The sequence below is a fragment of the Pongo pygmaeus genome, chromosome 2 (assembly GCF_028885625.2).
Source record: "Pongo pygmaeus isolate AG05252 chromosome 2, NHGRI_mPonPyg2-v2.0_pri, whole genome shotgun sequence".
NCBI lineage: Eukaryota > Metazoa > Chordata > Mammalia > Primates > Hominidae > Pongo > Pongo pygmaeus.
The window spans coordinates 197492732-197516574 of record NC_085930.1 but is presented as its reverse complement, the minus strand read 5'-3'; the positions used below and the strand labels follow the sequence as shown (position 1 = coordinate 197516574).

At 41.3% G+C, this 23843-nt stretch overlaps 1 protein-coding gene across 47 annotated transcripts in view; it reads right to left on the bottom strand.

The window, feature by feature from the left end:
- LPP (LIM domain containing preferred translocation partner in lipoma) overlaps positions 1 to 23843 on the bottom strand; it is a 741980-nt gene that overhangs the window by 589919 nt on the left and 128218 nt on the right. For 5 of the 47 annotated variants that reach the window (XM_063662523.1, XM_063662515.1, XM_063662526.1 and 2 more), the window contains one exon: positions 17402 to 17506. The exons of the other annotated variants lie outside the window; for them this stretch is intronic. The gene's annotated coding sequence lies outside the window, so the exon portion shown is untranslated. The remainder of the gene's footprint in view (positions 1 to 17401; positions 17507 to 23843) is intronic. 47 annotated transcript variants of the gene reach the window in all.

Genomic DNA, 23843 nt, shown 5'->3' with positions numbered 1-23843 from the left:
GAAACTCTTTTACCCGCCTCCATCTCCATTCTTAATTATGCCAAAGCTAATTCCCACCCAGAATAGAATGTTGTTAGCAACTACGGTTTAGCATGATAAAAAGGGAGGGAGCAAGCTTTCAAACCTATGGAAAAGTTAAGAAGTAAATAAATGTGCTGTGATTTCAAAAGTCATTGCTATTTCAGGATCGTTTGTGATCATAACAGCTGGCCTGGCAAAATATATTACAATAGCTGTCTTTTCTGGCTTTCCAGAGCTTACAAAAGTTTGAAGAGAGTTATTGCATTTCATTGGTTTGTTTGCTTTATAAGATGCATCTTGTGGAGGAGACCTTTCTGTCTGCTGGATCAAGCTGACTAACGAGACTCAGATTAGGTTAAACAAAAACACACAGCAGCATGTGAGGAAAACCCCATTCTGTCAAATACTAAAGTAAAGTTCATAAATGCAATCTTATATCCATATCCTAAGAGCTGTCTTCTTTATCATGTCCATATGAAAGCCCTGCCTTCTCTCAAGAAAAGAACTGAAAACTGTGCTATTTGCAGGATCCTTTTCAGAGGTTGAGTTACCATAAAATTTAAAGTGGAGAACTGATATATAGCTAACGTTTCATTGTGGTTTACTGCAAAGAGTAACAGTTTTAGATTCAAACAAGTCTCTGTTCCACAAAAACTGTGGCACTCATTAATCATGTAAACTTAGGCAAATCATTTAGCCTCTCTGAGTCTCTGTTTCTTAGTTATAAATTGGGATAATAGAAATTACACTGAAGAAAGGATGGGAGAATCAAATGAGAGAGTAAATGCAAAGCAGCTTTCTCAGAATCAGAAGAAAAATGGTTTTCAGTAAAGGATGGTTGTTTTCCTTCCATTTTGTCCAAAATCAAGTTCCAAGCAGCTCCCCAAACCTTGAAAATGCCTTCATTATGTTGTCTCTAAACTCCCTGAGAATGTTACATGTTCTGGGTTTTGTTTTTTTTTTCATTTTTTTTAAGTCAGCAAATTGGGCTAGGTACAATGGCTCACACTTAACAATCCCAGCACTTTGGGAGGCCAAGGCAAGCAGATAGTTTGAGCCCGGGAGTTCAACACCAGCCTGAGCAACATGGCAAAATACTGTCTTTAAGAAAAGTACAAAAAAAATTAGCTAGGCATTGTGGCACACAACTGTAGTCCAAGGTACTTGAGAGGCTTCAGTGACTCCAGGACGTTGAGGCTGCAGTGAATTATGATCGTGCCACTGCACTCCAGCCTGGGTAACAAAGTGAGACTCTGTCTCAAATAATAATAATAATAAATATAAATAGATAAAATCAATAAATTTGGAGAGATGGCAATTGTATATCTTTGACTTTTCCTTAGTCTGACCTCAAGAAAATTATTTTTAATTTATCATATCCTTCTTAAAACAGAACTACTCTGAAGCTATACAATAGCTCTTCATTCTATGTCCTGGCAACAGATTCTTAGCAAAACATTCCTTAAAATAACATTCTCCAAAAGGCATTATACTAAGAACATCCTGATTAGCATCACAGAAAGGATAATCAGGTTAGTTCTGACCTTCCCTCCTGATTTTGAAATGAAACAAAAATGGCCGAGCTCTGGTCATTTCCACTTTCTGGTCCACATGGCCTTTGGCCCCTGTAACCCTCAGTGTAAAATGCAATAAAGAAATTCATAAGTTTTCATCAAAATCATCTCCATTAACTTTATAGATAGACAGTTAGCAGACAGGCAGGTGTAGATATGGATAGGCAAATAGATAAATATAAATGACAGGTAAAAATGGAGAGATGTACATGAAACAGGGAGGTAAGAATCGCCAGAAATGGTTAGACGGACGACTGGATAGAGATGCAGGAGGGTGGATGGGCAGGTGTATGGAAAAACAAGCATGGACAAAAGAAAGGATGGAACTAGGGCAAATGTAGAAGATAAGATGCTGAGCAGACACACAGAAATGCATAGAGTCAAAGGGATAAATCCATGACAAAAAAGATCAATCTTAGGACTGAAACAGTAGAAAAATCTCCTCTCACAGCTTACTACTCCTTCAATCTCCATTTAAGAAAATATTCAAAGGTCTCTCTTCATCATTAAATCATCATATCCAGAAATGTGTTTACAGTATTATATATGTGCCCAGCAACAGAAAATGAACTCTTTGAGCAAAACAAATCTATTGTATCCTTCTACGAAGAGAAAATAAAAAGTCTTCCAGACGGCACAAGGCAACTTATTTAACGCAGAACATTCAGGAGACCAACCAATCTATTTTTTAGTATTTCTGTAACTAATGTTATATTAATAAAGAGAACTTGGGCTAATATGTTTTGCTGTAGTCAGAATTTTCTACAAATTAATAACTCTACAGGTCTGACCTTTTTACCTTGACTGAGATCTTAACTAAAAGTACTGCTAAATTCCAATTCAATACATATTAATTTATTTAAAAAATTGGATACTTCAAATTCCTTTACTGCCAAGAAAAAAAAAAAAAATGGCCAAGTGTGCCTGCCATGTTTTAAAGTAAGTTCCTTTCTTGGTAAGCAGCTAATCCTTAATTATGGAAACAATAGTCACAATCGTTTGTCACAAAATCTCAAAATGCATGTGAATATATCAGATAATGCAATATTATGCAATGATTAAAATTTACATTTTGGGAATGTTTACAATACAGTGTTATGTAAAGAAAACAGAATAAAAATATACATACATATACACAAACACACACACAAAAAGAAAAAAGAAAAAAAATAAACACACACAACCCTTCTTAAAAAAAGAGAACAGATTACCCAAATGTTTAAATTAGAACAATGATGTCCCTGGATGATGGACTTATTAGGGTTATTTTAATTTTCATCATACTTTTGTGCATTTAACTTTTTAAAAAGAGTCTATATAACTTTCATAATTGAAAAAGAAATGTCTGTTCTATATTAGGGATGATAAAAGTCCCTTTGTTGAGATAACAAATAGGAAGGTATTTTTCTGTTTACAGAGTATTTTCATAGGCATTAACTTATCTGATCCATTCAACAGCTCAGAGAAATGGGTTTGATGATGATCGCCAGCGACAGCAGAGCAGTGAAGCTCATAACTCGAAATGTGACACAGGCAGACCCGGCTCAAGGCTTCCTGGTGCCCTATTGTCTTCTTTACAATGTTCATTTTTCTCAAGAAAGGAGTTTTGTCTTAGTTTGCTTTCTAAAAGGGTTCCAAAACTGTTTTACTTCCCTCTCATCCCAAGGTCCAACATCCTATTTTCTTAAAAACAAGAACCAAGAATCAAAAAACAGATAGCCCACCCCAGATGCCTCACCTCACAGTGGGACGGGGAGACTATTCAAGAACTTTAAAATTCACTGTTGCTATTTTCACATATTCATACAGCCAATTATCCTAACGGGACTTGTCCAACCTATTAAGGGGATATCCAGGCACAATTTAAAAAAAGACACAGTCTGACCTAGAAAGGGAATCAGAGATGAAGATTCAAAAGCTGCTTAAGACGACGTAATGCTCAGGGAGAATTATAGTCAGCATCGAAGAAGCAACACAGCTCAAATGTGCCTGGTCTTGGAATGACTCACCGGTATTGCTGTGACGCTTTCCTGTCCCATTGATCAGACAGGTTTTTCCCATTAGAATTTACTGACGATGTGCTCCCCAGTAAGTTGGTAAGATCAATTCTGTAGTTTTAAAATAAGGAAGATATGACTGAAATGTTAGAACATAGTCTCCACACAGCACACACAAAAAAGCCCAGGGAGAGTCCGAGGCTGTGTGAAGGAAAACTGGCCTCCCTTCCAGTTCAGCCCATGAGCAAGTTCACCCGTCTGTCTGCTCTGGGTTTTTTGATAAAGAGTTAACTGATTCTGATACAATCTGCTGCCTTATTAAGGTGTAAGACAGATAAGTTAGAGAGAGAGTGTGTGTATATGGGAAAAGTCTGGGCCTGCTTAGAGCCTGGGGCAAGAGGAGAAGCTGGGTCTTCATAAAAAGGCTGAAGCCTATAGAATAAGATGGAGCCTCATGACTGGCTTCAGGGGGCTAAGCTTCCCTCCGCTCATGCAAACTTCTAGAACAGAACCGATCCCACACTGGGCAGAATATATACTCATGATGGGAATGGGCCTCAGGTAGAAAGAAACAGATGGTCAGGACGCTGAGCTTTTGTTCCTTTATAGGATTGTTCAGCTTCCTCTCCAGCTGAGACCACACCCTTTTTGTGACCTTCTCACTCTTTTCATGCCCTGAGTGTGTCTTTTTCATCCTCATACCAATGGATTAAATGTCTTTTCAGAAAGCTTTCACTTTATGCACTGCAGGCCATAAGTAAATTGATACCAGTAAAGTTTGAGAAGGGGTACTCATGAGAAGTGCCTCATGAGAAGTGTGTGCCCTAGTCCAGACCTAAACATTTAGGGAGATGAGCTGAATTCTGGTAAAACCTCCCTAAGTGAGTCTTATCCACAAACTTAGGTGAGAACGATTGCTGTGTGGAGCAATCACCAACAATGGTATTTAAGAGAAGCAAAGGTAAAATAAGCAATGGGGTAGCCAGGCTAGTGCCCCCAGGAGGATCAGTGGCGAGTAGCCTGTGCTCATGGTGGACAAAGGGATGGGGACCAGAGAGTGACCAGGATAACAGAGCGGTGTCCACTCTGGACAAGGAAAAAGAAAGCAGTTCCCAAGAAAAGAGGAATGTGATCTGTCGAAGATTTCCAGAGAAGAGGATCCTATTAGGATCCTATCAGGAGCTCACTGGGCTTGCTAACGCAATTGGGAAATTTGGGCAGGATTTGGGTTTGGAGAAACAGGTTTGCAAAGGATGTTCATTTCAGGAAGGCTAATCAACCAATCTATACAATATATTCAGTTTATTAACTTGGAAAGAAGATAACAGTAGGTAAAAGTAGATGAGCACATCCTCTGTAAATGACTTTAATTATTGTTGAAACAATGATAGGCTCTGAAGAAACTTCCCGTTGGAGAAAATATGTCATAGGCTCCCAATTCAAAGATATATAATTCATCATGGCTACTAAATTTCTATGACATATGTCTTTTGCCAAAATGAAGTAGTGAGCTCAACTAAGTATCTCTACCTGATTCCTTTGAATGTCAAAACCAAGTCCAATTTAGTTGTCTCATCAATCTCTAGAAACATATCCTTATTGTTTCACTTCAATATAAAATGCTCAATATGAAATTAAGGATTAAGCTGGGTAATGAAACCTAGCCCCAGTGTCCTTTGATAATGACCTTTGTATTAATAGTTTCTTCATATATAAAATGGAAGTGGAAAGAAAAGATTTTAGTTAATAACCAAGATAGCTGTTCAGCTTGAATCACTATATAAACTAGTGACTCACATTTTAAAACCTGATAGGCAATCCTTTGTTTTCTTTAAGCAACATATAGTCTCTCATTTGTACCATCAATCTATTCAATTCCTGATTTCCAAGAATCCTTTCTGCTGTATTCACAATTCCAAAAATAGAATTTATCTACTTGATAAGAGCCTCCCATCTATTGTAGTACTATGGAATTTATGTCTTTACCCCTTGGATTTGTTTACCCTACAACATTCTCTAACAGTATCTTGGAGGGAAGGAGTCTGAGATTCACAAGCAATGTCCAGAGTTTGGCACTGAGGGATGGTTGTTATTTCCGAAGTGGGGGCTGATTCTTGCACTATGGACCTTGGCAGCGTTACACAAGATTTGTTGACTCAAGGCTGAGTTATTTAAGTGTGTCCTTCAATTGGTGTTGCATAAGTAGATTAACCAGACTGAATTATAGACTGAATGACATCATTCCCCGCTCAGGAAACTGCCCCTGGTTTTTCACTTCCATAATGTGGCCCTGTCCTACCATTCTAGCCTCCCACTTTTTTCCCCTAAAGGAACTATGTTGACATTTGGGAAGAGTGGGGGGCAAGAAGCCTGGCACTGGCAGAACATCTTTCTCCACTGCTTCTCCTCTTTTCTTGTTTGCCTCCCTCCCACTCCCTTGTTCTCAGATGAGGAGGCAGAGAGTTACCCAATTATTGAGTTTGGAGAAGAAACTGGCCATGTGTAACCCAGTCACTTCCTTCCAGTCTTTGTGAGTTACCTGACTGTTAGGAGGCAGATCCTCCCTGCTCTTCATGGTTGGGAGCTTTACGCACAGTGTGCCCTAAATGGGAGTTATTGAGTGCAGGAGCTATCTGAGAGGAAGAGGGTAAATTTCATTCATGGGTGCTGCGTTAGCAAGCCCAATGAGCTAATGTTCCACAACTTGGACATTATTGCCATCTGCCTCTGTCTGACTCCATTATTTTCAACTGATTTCAATATAGGTAGGAAAGAACGAGAGACAGAACAGCAAATGGAGCTGGGAAAGGGCTTGGTGACTAAGGCAGAGGCTAAATTCAGTTTCAATTAGCCTCCTAAATTATCATCTACTGTAACCACACTAAATGTGTACCATCTGATACCTGGATACATCCCTGCCTCTGCTTTTGCTCACACTCTTCGATCAGCCTAGAACTACCTTGCCAAACCCTTACCTCTTCCTACCCTAACCTCCAGCCTTCTCAGATGTGGCCAACCTCTGGGATTTCTCCATCCCCCGAATCCTCACTTATCGTTTTCCAAGCATTTTTGTCTTTATCACTCTGGAGTTACATAGACATTTTTAAGTCAAATCTCTGTAAGACTCCAAGCTCCTGAACTGTCAAGGGCCAAGTCTCATTGATCTCCAAATCCTCCTTCTCATCCTTCTCCCAGTGGACCAAGTTAAATATTTAGTGGGAACTTATTATGTGCCGGGCATGAAACGAAGAGCATTATATTCACAATCTTGCTTAACCTTTCCTAGGAAATAGGTACAGTCATCAGTCTCTAGATGGAACAGGGTCTGTGCTCAAAGGAATTCATCATTCCAGGCACACCTTGCTGCCTCTGGTGTAGGGAAGCGTAAAGACTTGAGGCAGACTGGCAGATGTGGTGAAAGTGAGGCTCAGGAAGGCTATGTGCATTTCAAAACTGACTGTTCTATCTTCACTGCCTTAACCTTCACCTACACTGCCCCTGGGTTTAAGAAAAAAATAATTCTCACTTAAAAACAAAATTAAGGCTGGGCACGGGGCTCATATCTATAATCCCAGCACTTTGGGAGGCTGAGGCTCACTTCAGCTTAGGAGTTCAACACCAAGCTGGGCGACATAGCAAGACCCCATCTCTACAAAAATTTTGTAGGTGGGCACAGTGGCGCATGCCTGTTGTTCCAGGTTACTCAGGAGGCTGAGGCGGGAGGATTGCTTGAGCCCAATAGGCTGAGGCTGCAGTGAGCTGTGATCACACCACTGCACTCCAGCCTGGGCTACAGAGTGAGACCCTGTCTCTAAAAAAAATAATAACAAAAAAAAAAAACAGGAAGATGGGGAAAATAAAAGTCCAAATGGTCACTGCTCAACAAAGAGCCTAATTGCTCAATGTGAATAAAACTCTTCATCTCCAATCTTTGCTCTGAAAACAGAGGTCTGGATGACTGTGGTTTTGTCACTAGATGAATAGCAAGCCCAGAGGATTGTTAGAATTACAAGGCCCAGACCAGATCCACTCAAATATAGCTGGAAGCTTTCTAGTAACTCTAACCGTGCATGGGGAATGAGCTGCTCAGAGAAGTGAGTCACTTACTGGAATCTGTGCTGCCTGCATTACTCAGCTGATATTAATACACCCACTTGTTCATTAAAGTTTAATTGGAGTTCATGTGAATTGGTTTCACCGGATACTTAATCAAAGAGAACTGTTTGTGTACGAACTGTTCAAATACAAAGCTAGAAACACAGCTCTCCTTCAGCCTCTACACACGTCCACCGGCTGCTCTTTTAATTCTGTTGACACAATAAGTGAGTCAGAGAAGGTGGGACAATGACCCTGATGGAGGATGGGAAAAGCTGTCTATACTCAAACACAAAACAAGAGTAAATGAAAAAATCCTTTGTGAGAAGCCAGCCACAGTTCTCTAGCTCATCGGCTACAGTCAGACACTAGCCAGGACTCGGAACGGCAACTCCTAAGCGGGAGCTTGTTCCTTCTAGTTTCTTTCTGGGGCTCATTATCAAAGCTGCAGGTCTTTATTCCCTGGGCACCTGTTTTCTAGCTGTACATCTTTATTTTTAAAATGGGTGGATAAGAAAATTAACCATCATTCAACATAATCACACATTTCTCTTGTGCTGACAAGCAAACCATGAACACAATCCCTAACACCTATTTATACAATCAGGACTGTCAGTACCCTGTTATTTCTTATCAGATATCTCATTAATCAACATTTGAGAAAGTATAAATTTTTAAAGCTTCTGAGAAAAAACTGTGCATGAAGTTAGGTGGAAATATATTTGCTTCAGTTTGGTGGCTCTAGCTGTGTTACCACTTTTTCCTTAAGTGTGTTCATCATTGTTAAGCATGCATGACTTATTTACCAAAAACAAATTAATATGAGTTTAAAACTTGGCACTATGCACTATTTTGAATCCCTGAAGCAATCCTCAGAATAGATTAAAGGGAAATCCACTTTTTAAAACAGGTTTATTGAGATATAATTTACATACAATTCACCCATTTAAAGTTTACGGTTCTGTTTTTAGTATTTCACAGCATTGTGCAATCATCACCACCATATAAAGAACATTTTCAGCATCCCAAAAAGAAACTCACAGTTATTAGCAATCACTACCTATCCTCTACCCCAACCCTGCTGGCAACTACTACTTTCTATCTCTACAGACTCTATAGATTTGCCTGTTGTGGGCTTTTCACATAAATGGAATCATATAGTATGTGGTCTTTCGTAACTGGCTTTTTTTTTTTTTTGACAGAGTTTGGCTCCGTTACCCAGGCTGGAGGGCAGATCTCGGCTCACTGCAACCTCCACCTCCCAGGTTCAAGCCATTCTCCTGCCTCACCATCCCGAGTAGCTGGGATTACAGGCACACACTACTACGCCCAACTAATTTTTGTATTTTTAGTAGAGACGGGGGTTTCACCATGTTGTCCAGGCTGGTCTCGAACTCCTGACCTCAAGTGATTCACCTACCTCGGTCTCCCAAAGTGCTGAGATTACAAGCATAAGCCATGATGGCCGGCCTTGTAACTGGCTTCTTTCACTTTGCCATAATATTTTCAAGGTTCATCCATGTTGTAGTACATATCAGTACTTTATTCCTTTCACTGCTGAACAATATCCCATTTTATTTTATGCCACATTTTGCTTATCCATTCAGCCAATCTACTTCTTAAAAATAAAATAACCTCCCATCTACCAAATAATAGCAAATGTTTTGATAGATATCAATTCTCAGTTTGACAGATATTTTGCTTATCCCTTCGATGATCCACTCATGACTGTCCAATTATCCATGTTTAAAAAGTGAGCTTTGCATTAGACAATTCTCAACTGTGGAATGAGGTGGCAGTACCTTATAGCCTAAGCCATTCTACATTTAAAATTCATCAAGATGGTAAGTTTATTGTTTCAGTATACAAAGAGCTCTTGCTAACATGATACAGCTAGATTGTGGGCTCCCCACATTAGGAGCCATAGTTACAGTGCCCCAGGCGGGTAGGCTTAGAATATACTAAAGGAATGACATCCAAAACCATCTCTCTCTCAAGAAAAACCATATTTTCTGCTTCTTAAGATATTAAACCCAACCACTTAGTAATAAATACCTATAATGTGCTATGCGCCACCATTATAATTAATAAGATATGAGACCAGTCCTCCAGAGTTCAAAATCTAGCAGAAGAGACATATAGAATAAGTCAATGCCAGCTCAAATAAAATTAAGGGTATGAGACAAACTCAGAGAAGGGAATCTCCCACTTGTTATGCCTCACTTGTAATGCTGGTGATTTCATTTCTAACCTTGTTTGTAGAGTTGGAGCTAATTATTACACAGTAGAGACAGTACATAGACTTCCATGAAGATGGAGAATCTATACAAGTTGATCTTTACTGGGGGCATAAATCACACCAATAAAATTACCAGATGACGTAGACCTCAAAAGAAACCATCAAAAATGGAAAGTCAAGGGGTCAAGGAGGTCATCTGTCAAAAGAGAAACACTTTCTGCCTCCTTATAAAGCATGTTTTTCAAGACACTATCAGGAAGCTGGTAATTCACTGAGAATTGCCACCTAAGAAACCATGTAGTGTAAATAAAAGAAATAGATTTCCAAAACCTATGTCAGGTAAACCATACTCTAGTACATGATGCTAATAATACAGCACTAGGCTTATTGGGTACCGTGTGTGTAAGAGATTCGAAGGCATTTTCCAAAGAGAATTCAATCCTTCCCACCTCCCAAGCAAGTATAGTACAGACCCTTAAGTCATCAGGAAACTTAAGAGCATATTCCATCCCTCTTGCTCTGTATTCTGATGACATGTCCAGTCTTCCAGATAAAGGCACTCTGCAATCGGAACTAGATGTTTGAGTCATGCTTCTGTTTTTTGGAGTGTAGAGATATTGACCACCTTAGATCCAACTCATGAAACAGATTAAGTTTTCACACAGTCCAAAAATAATTGATATGCTTAATGAGAACTTATTTCACTTAAAATTTCTACCAGCATGAAACCCTCTGTAATATGCCCATCCAGTTTGTACATCAGTAGAAGTGCTCCTCTTTAAATTCATATAGCAAGTTTGCACATCCTGTTTCCTAATTACCTCATACAAAAAAGGAATTTTACCTTCACTTCTCTTGTTCATTAAAGCAAGGTTCAGGAAATGCTTTGACATTTGATTTTTGAAAAACACATGCTGGTTTAACGGAAGATCCTAGAGACTCATTGCTGTTTCAACTTTGGGAGAAACAAGATAGTATCAAATCACAGCTAACTTTTTAACTGATCTGTTTCAGGAAAATTAAAATGGGCATTTTAAAGATATATTACAACTATATACAATCTGACAGTACTTGGTAAGAATTACCTCCTTACAATCAAATCAGGGCGGTGGAGCAGAAAGCACCCTAGAGTCAAATGTTCATCCAGAACTGCTTTAAGAAAACTTATTTCACTTCTCTGAACCACAGATCCACCATTTCTAAAAGGGAAATAATGATAAACCCTGCCTTGCCTACCTCATAGAGATGTCATAAAGCACACATAAGAAAATGGGTACTTAAGTGTTTTGAAAGCCACAAGCCCCCCACACAATGTAACGTATCATCTTAATGTCCTTCCTTTTTTTTTTTTTTTTGAGACAGAGTCTCGCTCTGTTGCCCAGGCTGGAGTGCAGTGGTGTGATCGCGGCTCACTGCAAGCTCTGCCTCCTGGGTTCACACAATTCTGCCACCTCAGCCTCCCGAGTAGCTGGAACTACAGGCGCCCGCCACCACGCCCGGCTAATTTTTTTTTTTTTTTCTATTTTTAGTAGAGACGGGGTTTCACCGTGTTAGCCAGGATGGTCTCAATCTCCTGACCTCGTGATCCACCCACCTTGGCCTCCCAAAGTGCTGGGATTACAGGCGAGAGCCACCACGCCCGGCCAATGTCCTTTCTTATAAAGACATTCTTAATGACATGAAAAACACTTTAGCCTTTCTGTTTATATTTTGAATAAGCCAAAGAAACATCTCAAAATCAACACTACCAATTCCAGGAAGTTTCACAAACACACACACACATACACACACAGGCTTTATAAGGATAATTGTTGTTTGGGACAAGAAGCCCAAGCAAGTAAGATTCTGAAGAATTGTTCATCTTAGAGTTCACCTCAGCAACACATCTTTAAAATTAAGTATCATTCAGTGTATTCTTACTCTTTGAAGGTGGGTGAAATACATATGTTAGAATGTATTACCTTTCAAAAAGTGATATGCCAAAATTCCCACCCACCTCCTTCTGATGCTAGAGAAACAGTCCAAGGAAGAGGTAGCCCCATTATATCAATGCTTTCTAGAGAAGAGGGAAATGGGAGAGAGCTCTGAGGACAGACCCAGGCATGTGCAGACTGAGGAAAGACAGAACTTGCCCGGAAGACACAGAAAAAATACCAACCAGCAGGCCACCTTTGACCAGTGAATAGACCCTCAGTAGCCACATGGCAACATTCCACCAGGGCAGCTTATCAAGGATGCGGATGCATTCCATTCCCCACACACTCTGTCATCTGAAGTTTACTCTTTCAGATAAACAAAGGTCAAGGATAGAGAAGCCAAGAACGTTTCCAAGGTCATTAGTAGCTGTGTAAATACAACTCCTGTGTTCTAAACTAAACTTGTTGACACTCTTGGAGTGAAGAGGTCGGGAACATGAACAGTCCTAAACTATTCACTGTGTACCTGTCCTTCTCGGTGGCTGCAGTATAATGGAATAGTAAGTGCTACCACTGAAGCACGGCATGCTGTGTGCCAAACATTGTTCTACATGCTCTACACATTCTAACTTTGTTAATCCTCACAAGGACCCTATGATGTAAGCCCATTTTACAGATGAAGAAAGTACAGCACTAGAAGTGAAGTTGTTTGTTCAAGGTCACATGATATTATGTGGTAGGATGGATCAAAACACAAGCAATGTGGCTTCGGCATCTGTCCCTAAACAGTACAAAAACCTGCATGTTGAACCGGGCATGGTGGCTCACGTCTGTAATCCCAGCACTTTGGGAGGCTAAGGCAGTCAGATCGCTTGAAGTCAGGAGTTCGAGACCAGCTTGCCCAACATGGTGAAACCTCGTCTCTATTAAAAATACAAAATAAATTAGTCGGGCATGGTAGCACGCGCCTATAGTCCCAGCAACTCGGGAGGCTGAGGAAGGAGAATCACTTGAACCCGGGAGGCCAAGGTTGCAGTGAGCCAAGATCGCGCCACTGCACTCCACCCTGGGCGACAGGGTAAGACTCTGTCTCAAAAAAAACCCCCTGCATGTTTATGGGCACTTCCAACATAGGGTGAACTCCCACCATGAACTAAGTACCTTTGCAGACACTCACATACATTTTGTAATTTATTCTCATTATGATATTGAGAGAAAGATTTTATAATGTTTTATTCATAGGAAGACACCCAAATCCTAAGAGGTCCTTAAATTGAGGATTTTACAAACACTAAGGAGCATAGTAGGGTTTGAACACCTGTCTGATTTCAAGTTCCATTTTCTGTCTAAACATCCAGGTTCTGCATGAGTTCTGAGGTTCTCTAATCATCATTAGCACTATCTGTCTACTTATGTACCTGCTCATTCGTTTTTTGCCAAGTGGTGCCGTGAAAAGAACATGTGTTTACAGGGAGACCACAGCAGTTCTACCACTTACCAGCTGAATGATTTGGACAAGTTACTTAGTCTCAATTTCCTCATCTAATGATGAGAACAATAATAACAGTACTGACTACTATCTCAGATCATATTTCATATGATTGTTATAAAAATTACATGAGATGATGTATGTAAAATACAACAGTGAACATCACATAAGTGCCCAATATTTAGTCAATAAATAATTGAGTGAATTTAAATTTCAATGACGTAACATAAGCAAAAATCCTACTAGAGTTCCTGTTCTAGAATATTCAGTCAAAACCAAGAACATTATTAATGTATTGTTAGTATCCTCTCTAATAGTTTAAACATGTCTTGGGGCTCATAGCCATGTCTGAGCTAGTCTGTAAACCACACAGTGGCCAGCACAGAGCCTTGGATTTTAGACGTGCTATGATTCAATGATTGTATGATCTTTGTTTGAATTTACTGAGAAAAGAAAATCTAAAATGCTAAAATAACTTCTCTCAAAGCTTAGAAGCTTCAGTTGTCCATTTTCACTCAAAACTTTATTCTCAATTTGAAAATTATTACCCACAATTGAAGCCTAAAACCCACTAAAAGGCATCAATTTAATGTTATTTATTTCTGATACATTTCCTAAGAAATAAGGAAGAAAAATGATTTCCCAATCTCCACATTTTAAAATCTTATCTCTATCTTCCCTACAAAAACTTATAACATCATTTATTTTGTTCTGGGTCCTTAACAGATGGTAATCACAAGTGCTTTCCTGATACAGTTGCTAGCTAGAGGGGCGGGGCGGGGGAAATGGGGGAGCTGTGGAGAGAGAGAGAGAGAGGTTGATTTTAAGAGGCTATTTGGCATCAAGAGAAGTTCATGTGGCAGAAGTATTTCAACCAGGACATCAAATGAAAAACAAATGCAAGAGTACATAGTTAACTTTTAGGAAAAAAAAAAAGTATGTACGTATGCATAGATGTGTGTGCATAGGTGTGCACGTATGTGTACAGACAGGTGTAGATGCACAGATCTGTGTGTATGTGTGTGTGTGCACATGGACATATGGAAAAGGCCAAGGCTCCACCAGGAGCTCTGGACAACGACGTGAAGGGGAGCAATGCTGAGACGTGACTGGAGGCTGGAAGACTAGTTTTTACACCTCCACTTTGCCACTCAACTGCCTCTTCTGGAATAAGTCATTTCAACTTGGTTTTCTATTTCTAAGAATGGAGACCTCATGGGACTGGTGTAAGATTTGAGCAACAAACGAGATCTGAAAGTGTTTTGGAAATGTCTGTACAAGCATAAAGGGATGTTACTACCCGTTTGTTCCAATGCCAAGGAGAGCAACTTTTTGTCTGAGCCAATGTCGCTCACAAGTGGAATCTATTCCCATCACAGCCTGCTTTCGGCAAAGGAAGAAGGGATGTGGACCATTTTCCAAAGAGGCAATGCTTTCTAATTTCTCTATTATTTCCAAAACAAAAAAGCCAAATCTTTCTCCCACTTTTGTTTTTCAAAATAAAAATAAATTATAACCCTAACTTGCTAATAAATGCAGGCTGGAGCTGTCCTTAAGTAAAAGCTTTTGATAACAAATTGCCTGCACTAAATGCTATTTTACTGCTGATTTTTTTATTGTTGCTTAAGCACAGCAATTACGCTAATAAGCCTGGGAGGATGGTACATCCAGCATTGAATCTGACAGATAAAATACTCAATAAAATGCTAATCTCACCTGAAAATTGGAATCAGACAGCCTTATTAGTATTTATGGATATGGCATCTTAAACATGTTTTTTCAGAGATGAATATATATGAAATCAATGTTGTCTCCTAATACAGCCTGCCATTTCTAGGCCTCTATGTGCTCTAAATTCAAGGTGACGATTACTCCTTGCCTTTACTTAGCTTCTTGCCAGAGAAAAAAAGAACTTATTGGCCATCACTACTACATAAAGAATGAAGCAATAAAATGCTTCTTTTTTTCCTTCATCCACTTTCCTACCTCTCTCCTCACCCCACCTCCGCCAGTCCCCCGAAAAAGGGAAGGTAAGAACTGTCTGTCTGAGCAAAGAAAGAAGGCAGATTTGACAGCAACAAGAACCATTTGTCAAACCATCTGGCTTCTCTCTTCACCTGACAGGAGAGAAGAGTGATGTGTCAGAAAGAGCAGGGAATTGAGAATCCAAAGAGCTGGCTTTTAGTCTTGATTTTGCCATTTCCTCAATGTGTGACGTTGCCAGATCTCAGTTTCTTAAATAGAGACCTTCTGGAGCCCACTGTTTATGTCTCTATGAGAAGCCTCCATGGGCTGCATTAACAAAAGGGGCGGGGGATCGCAAGCCCCAGTATCCATGAATACTTGAATATTATAAGCCAAGGGAGATATGAGGCTGGTGGAAATTTGCAATTTTTAAACTTGTGCTTTGGCCGGGCGCAGTGGCTCACACCTGTAATCCCAGCACTTTGGGAGGCTGAGGTGGGAGGATCACTTGAGGTCAGGAGTTTGAGACCAGGCTGGCCAACATGGTGAAACCCCATCTCTAAGAAAAATACAAAAATTAGCCAGGTGTGGTGATGGGTGCCTGTAATCCCAGCTACTTGGGAGGCTGAGACAGGAGAATTGCTTGAAGCCGGGAGGAGGAGGTTGCAGTGAGCCAAGACAGCACCATTGCACTCCAGCCTGGGCAACAAGAGAGAAATCCCATCTCAAAAATATAAAAAATAAACAAGTATATAAAAATAAAAATAAACTTGTGCTTTGTCTTACATGGTCTCCTCTTACTATTAATGTGTCCTCGATTTTGAAATATATACCCCAATGTATATTTGAAATATATATCCTCCATATATGCTTGACATGGTCCAGGCTTAATATTAGAGGCCTTGGACAGCAAGCAAAAACAGAATGGCTCATTTACCAGCCATCCTCATAAAGTTAGCTGGCTTTCTTTTTTAGTATCAATACATTTACTTGGGGAGGGAACACAGAAGTGAGATGCCTATTTTAAATGTCAGAAACTAACAGTATCTGAATATTGCATTATTATTTACAAAAATTAAGAAGTTCTCTTCTTTAATTTCCACACTAAACCCCATAAAGCAGTAACAGAGAAAATACTGTTCTCCAGAAGTTGCCATGAATTAGGAAATGGAGGATCCGAGAGGACTTTCTCATCCACATAGAGTAAGTGGGTTCTGGGGTCAGGACAAGCAGTTTTGCCTTCTGACTAATTCCAGCATGCTGCCAAGCACACCACAGCATCCTCTGGGTCACAAGCATGTTGAGTCATTCAAACCTAAAATATCCAAGGAGCAATTCTCTGCTCAACACAAGGAGAGAGGAATGGAAGCCTCCATGCCCACAGCAGCACTTGTGTCAAAGAGACTTCTCCCACCCCTTCAAGACCTCAGAGAGTTTCCAGAAAGTATGACTTCCTCTGGGAAAGTCCCAGGCATGGACAAATCAGGCCCACACTAAATAATGGAATCTGACACGTTGTGACAAGGACGGGCACAGATCTCAGAAGCCAATTCATTCCAAGGCCCTTGGAAAGTCACTTCCCTCTATAAGCCCATTTCCACCTCCATATAAGTGGGTCTTTTCAAGACCAAAGAGGTCCCTCAGCCACTAGAAGAATGGAGGAAAAAGACAAAATGTGCTCCAAAAATACAAAGAGTTTGGTACAGCTTACAAAGGGTCTTCCCATTGCTTTCTGGAGGTAGTGGCCACAATGCAGACAAAGCTGAACTATCCCCAACTTTCGGGTAAAGAAACAAAAGACCAAGAAACTCAGAAATTCTCCCAGGATAAACAGCAAGCTAGGAAATCCTCAAACCAAAGTGATACTTAATGCATAGCTGTTGGGGGTTGTGGGAGGGAGGCTGTTGGTGCTGGTGCTTTGCACAGGGCAGAATATTAAAAAGGAGGCCAGAAACAGTGGCTCATGCTTGTAATCCCAGCACTTTGGGAGGTCGAGTCAGGCTGACCACTTGAGCTTAGGAATTCAAAGCCAGCCTGGGCAACATAGTGAGACCCCATCTCAACAAAGAAAAACTTTTCTAATTAGCTGGCATGGTGGCACATACCTGTAATCCCAGCTACTCAGGATTGAGCCCAGGAGTTCAAGACTGCAATGAGCCATGATCACACCACTGCACTCCAGCCTGGACAGCAGCACAGTGAGACCCAGTCTCAGGAAATAAAAAAGAGGAGTTAGTAGATTCTACATTCAGCAACCATACTGTCCAAGACAGCCCACCCTGCAAAAGGAGAAGATATAGGGATTACCATAACATCAGAGATGTGCACAACCCACAGGAGAGAAACAATTTACCACTTCTCTCTAATGCTTCACATATATAGAAACAGAATCCAAGTCTGTATACCCCTTTATCTTTATTATCCTACGACCAACAATGCAACTTGCAAAGCACTATCACAATAAATTTATCAAGCAGAAATCACTATCTTCTAATTTACAGAGGAAAAAGCTGAGGCACTAAGAAGTTGATTGACCCGCCCAATTCACATGGGTCTCTAAAAGCAGGGCTGGGACTCACAACCAGGGCCCCTGACCTCACATGTCCTGTTTGTTCTTTTTTTTTTCTTCACTTGCTTACGCCCCCTCTGAATTGCCAGTGCTACCATTTTTCAGTAAACAACCAGAGCAGAAAGTCAGCTCTGAACCGATACATCTCCCAACAGAGGAATGATTCGAGTCATACTTCGAGGAATAATTTCTGGGAAAGCAGAGGAGGTGATGCTATCAAACAGTGAAACCTAAAACTCCTACTCACTACCTGCCTGAGAGGGCAGGAAATGGGGCCGAGGCCCTTTCCCTACATGCTCCCCTTGCCCGTTTTTGTCTCTCGCAGTCATTACTAAACTTAGCACCGTAATCAAATGAAAGCTGTTTCCCAGCTGTATGGTCTTGGGTAAGTCCCTGATCTCCTTGGTTCTGTTACCAATACACACTCATGCACACATGCATGTATGTGGGTACACATACACACATACACACACATCCCAGACCATCCCTTCATTTCATCTAGCAGGATGGTAGCTTCAGAAAGCCTCTGTCTTTCTTACCCTGCAAAACACCACAGCTACCTCCTAGGCATTCAGAAAGTGTCTCCAGACCCAGCATCTGAAGCTCTGACTTGAATCCTCCACCTCCCCCTTGGGCCTCTTGGGTCCCATCCCGTTTCTTCTGCCCATCCTTCCCGTGAGCCCCTCTTCTCCAATCCACTTGCCATTGTCCTAGATTAGGCCTGTGCACCTCCACCTTGAATAAACACTAACTTGTCTCTCAATCTCAACCTTCCCTTCTAACTCCATCTTTCTCTGAGTAAATACTTTCAGCTCTGTAAGAGCTCCTCCTGGCCAGACACAGTGGCTCACATCTATATTCTCAACAACTTTGGGAGGCTGAGGCAGGCGGATCACAAAGTCAGGAGTTCGAGACTAGCCTGACCAACATGGTGAAAGCCCATCTCTACTAAAATACAAAAATTAGCCAGGCGTGGTGGTACATGCCTGTTATCCCAGCTACTTAGGAGGCTGAGACAGGAGAATCGCTTGAACCCAGGAGGTGGGGGTTGCAGTGAGCCGAGACTGCACCACGGCACTCCAGCCTGGGTGACAGAGCGAGACTCCATCTCAAAAAAAAAAATAAATAAATAAATAAAACAAAAAGAGCTCCTCCTATGAAAGCTCTGGAAACATCCTCCACCAAACTGGCTGTACTTCTCTAGGCACAATATGGTTTATATCCTTCTAAAATCAGCATCTCGGCCGGATGCAGTGGCTCACGCCTATAATCCCAGCACTTTGAGAGGCCAAGGCGGTCAAATCACCTGAGGTCAGGAGTTGGAGACCAACCTGGCCAACACGGCAAAACTCCATCTCTACTAAAATCACAAAAATTAGTCAGGCATGGTGGTTCATGTCTATAATCCCAGCTACTCAGGAGGCTGAGGCAAGAGAATCGCTTGAACCCGGGAGGTGGAGGTTGCAGTGAGCGAGATTGCAACATTGCACTCTCCAGCCTGGGCGACAAAAAAATAAATAAATAAATAAATCAGTATCTCCATAACTGGGTCTACTTTACCTAGGGGTTTGGTTTCTGAAGATAAACTAAGGTACAGGAGAACGTCACTCAACGCCTCTGAGGCTGGCCACTTCAATAAGCATATCTGCCACTCCAGAGAGGCTGGCTCTTTGGGGTGCTGGTGAGTGTCAATCCCCAGGTCAGGGGTTGAAAAACACTACTACGTTAGGCCTTTATAAACATTCTCTAATCTTAACAAATTAGTATGCAAGGTATATTTAACCCCAAATTAAAACCACTTAAACTGGGACTCAAATGGGTTTCGAAACTCAGCCTCACTGAAGTTATGTAAATCATCCAAATTCAAGCAGCTACCGGCGCCCGGGTTCAGAAGCAAGTCTGCGTAACCTCATTGGGGTACTCTATTGTTGGAGTGTCAGCTGCTCTGCTAGATGCTTCATCTACGTAAATTCAGTTGGCTTATATAACAACCCTTCCTAATAATGATTAATATCTCCATTTTATAGATCTGAAAACTAAGGCCCCATGTCAAACATGTCTCTTGCAGATTTAGCACTGGAACCCAAGCGTCCTGGGCTGGCTCTTTTTCTCTTTCTTTAGTATCACACATCCTCTTTCTACCTAATATATAGCATTCTTATCTGAATGAGCCACTACAAGCAGTATTCAGCAGTACATGCAGAATCTGAACTGCAAGTCAGAAAAAGGTGTTTCGCAAGCAGCAATTCTAGTTAAGATCTCAACAGTGCTGTTGAGAGGTGGATTTATCAAGCACATCATGTGAGCAGTCTGACCCTGGACTGTTCCCAAAGGTTAGAGCCATAAAATGAAGCCGGAATTTCATTCAATTTCACAAATGCAGCAACTTGGCATGTCTGCTTTCCTTGTAACAGGGGCAACTGCAAAGTCTTCTTCAAGAAGATTAATAATCAGTCAGAAATTCAGAGGTCATCATGTAAACCACTTTCTCCGTTTTAAAAGCTAAGCTTTTCCAATATGAGGAGGGTTGACACTCTAAGAGGTTGAGAGCTAAAGAAGAGATGGCACATTCTGACCTAACTTCACTAGGAATGCCACCAGCATCTTAAGCAAACACCACCTCTCCTTGTGCCTCTAGAGAGACAGGATGAAGAAGGAGCCTGGGGAAAAGCTGATAGCTGCTCAGAAAAGCCATGCTCCTAAACCAAGTTCCCAGGGGCCCTTCTAGTTCCCTGGGTTAACTGCATTTAACCTTCCAACCCCTCAGGCCTCCTCAGTAATTCAATTTAACAGTTACGGAGTGCCTATAAATGCCAGCTACTGAGCTAGCCTCCAGAGGATCAGAGATATCTGCCCTCTGATCAGAACTCAGAAATAGATACCACCCATCGAATACAAGGTGGTGTATGAAAGTATCTCTGAAAGTACAAACTGTGTGATGGGAAATGGAGGAGGAGAGAGACTGACACCAAATGTGAAGTCAGATGTTTCTGAGAAGGTGGAATTGGAGCTAAGCATGAAGGATGCTGCCTGGCAGAGGTAGCCACGCAGGGTGGCACTGCACCTGGGTTGAAGAATATGAACATGGGGTGGAGAGGGAGGGGTCCAAAGGAAGGCAGAAAGGTTGCCTGAAATCATGAGTGTAGGGTCCTAAGCAGGGATGTCACTTATGCCAGGAGCATTGGGAGGCCAAGAAAACACACAGCAAGTCTCAAGACAGAGGCTCTGAGCTCACTGCTCTTAGGGGCACACCACTAAAATAAAGACTCCCTCTCCAGTAGCCCAAGGAGATGAACATGTGCACACAAGCCAACCTCCTGTCACCCTGCATTCCAGACAAGGAACTACACAACACATGCATCCCTCCTGCCCTACCATGGCCTCCTGAAGCTGGACAACGTTATCACAACCTCCAGTATTAAATACAAAGCAACAGTGGTCCAAGAAAGTATATCAGCAGGAATCTGACAATTCAGAGCTGAGACTAGGTGTCCAAGACCTGATTTTTCAAGGACCCACAATATCAGGTAAATGCCTGGCCGCTGAGCCCCATATTAAGCTAAAGACAAGAGACTAAAAATATAATAAAGAAAGTATGAAAGGTAGGAAAGTATCGCAAGGGAGGGAGGGAGGGAAGGAGAGAGAAAAGGGGATGAATGGTAAGAAAACAGAACATAAGGGAAGGGAAAACAAGGAGAGAGGAGGGGAGGAGAAGGACAAGGTAGAAAGACACACAAAAAAAAGGGAAGAAAAGTCTCCCAAAGGGCAAGGTGAGAAGAAGGGAAAAGGTTACAGTTATCCCTCTGCCTATAAGAATGATTATATACAGGTAAAACATGTGACTGTAGTTCCGAGTAACTATTTCAGTGTTTGTAGTCATGATATTTCATGAAAGAACAAAGAATTTAAATTTTATACAAATAACTGTTGAGGTTTTTAAAGCAAAAAATAAACATATATTTACAGGTATGTAAATGTGAGACAAAAACTAGACACATGGCAAATTGCTAATGATGGTAACTTCTTGGAAGAAAGAAAGATGGGGGAGGGGAAAGGAGTTTGGAAAGTTGCAAAAATGGTCACAAATTTTCCCCTTCCCTACCTATGTCCTCATCCTTGCAATATGACTTCGGAGCTTTTTTTTTTTTTTTTTTTTTTTTTGGTAGAGTCTTCCTCTGTTGCCCAGGCTGGAGTGCAGTAGGGTGATCTTGGTTCACTGAAACCTCCGCCTCCTGGGTTCAAGCGATTCTCCTGCCTCAGCCTCCCAAGTAGCTGGGATTATAGGCACGAGCCATCATGCTTGGCTAATATTTTTGTATTTTTATTAGAGACGGGGTTTCGCTATGTTGGCCAGGCTGTTCTCAAACTCCCGACCTCAAGTGATCCATCCGCCTCAGCCTCCCAAAATGCTGGGATTACAGGTGTGAGCCACCACACCCGGCCTGACTTTGGAGCTTCTGCCACCAAGAAATATACTCTTTCTAACGCACATCACTAATAAGTGTGTATTTGTTTACAGACCTATATATTAATTCACTATGTCCTAATCCAGTTTACATGTCTCCGTCTTATCCATACATATGTAAAAGACTTTTATGTGCTTTACTAAATTCAAATGTCTTCCTACAAACAGTAGTAAGAACCACATTTATTAAATAATTCATTTGTGCAAATTGTTTTAAGCTCTTCACATGCATTATTTCATTTTGTCTTCAAAAATTCCTTTGTCGCCTGTAATCTCAGCTACTCGGGAGGCTGAGGCAGGAGAATCGCTTGAGCCCGGGAGGCAGAGGTTGCAGTGAGCAGATATTGTGCCATTGCACTCCAGCCTGGGCAACACAGCAAGATTCCCTCTTAAAAAAAAAAAAAAAAAAATTCCTTTGTCAGTCCTATCATTAGCCCCAGGATAGAACTGACATGAAGAAGAAGCTGAGTCACAAAAATTAAACAACTGGCCTAAGGTCATTTGTATACAATGACCTGGACTCTGGGTTTAAATCCAGAGGACTCTGGATTTAAATCCAGACAATCCAACTCCAAAGCCCACATTCTCCCCACTATGTCTGTGTCATCGTGTTAATCCACCAGTTGGTTAACCCAGACAAAACGGGAACTGGTTAAGACCCTGTTCTGGCTCTTGGTGAACACTACTTCCTTTCGAAGACTCACAAATCACCTGTCTACATAGGACCGTCGACAACTGGAATCACAATGAAATCAGCAGATTCTAGACTCCGGATACCTGTTTCGTTTGGGGGCGGGGTGGGGGATGGGCGCTGGACTTTTTTGATATTACCTATTTCCTCGTCTCCTCACTTTCTGGCATTTCTGCTGATTTCTAGGTTCCCTCAAAATTACTGGTAGCCGTTCCCCAACAGAAGTTCTCTTCTGTATCCTGAGATGCGGTATGTGTGGTCCACAAAATTTGCAACCATTTAAGGAAAGCGAATTCTCTCTCACAACCTCTTCAATTGTCATGGGCATCAATTTCTCCCTAATGATGTCGATTCCATCCTTCATAGATGACCCACCCCCTTGATAGAGATGACTGACAGAGGCAGAAAGCAGCCATGCAGCTCCGCTTTCTCCTTTCATCTGGGCCATTACATCATCCTGTTCGGGTTACAAAAATGCTAGACATCCACACAAAAGGACTCCCTCTTCCGGAGCCCATTCGAATCCCACTCATGTCTAGGAGGTCACTGAAAACGAAAGGCACTGATTGGCTGCCAATTACGTCACTGCTCTACAGGCCTGATTAAACTCTTAATTAATTGAATGCCACTTTACTTCTACACCTCACTCCACAGACAAATAAATAACCACAAAGAGAACAACACAGGGTGAAGGTAGTAATAAACTATAGCTTCTGGCTCAGGTAGGAAAGAGGAGCCATTTGCTGGAGTTACCTGTCATTAAAAATGATTCGGTCACCAGGTGGAGACACACAGTTCTCTATATTAAATTAGAGGAATGAT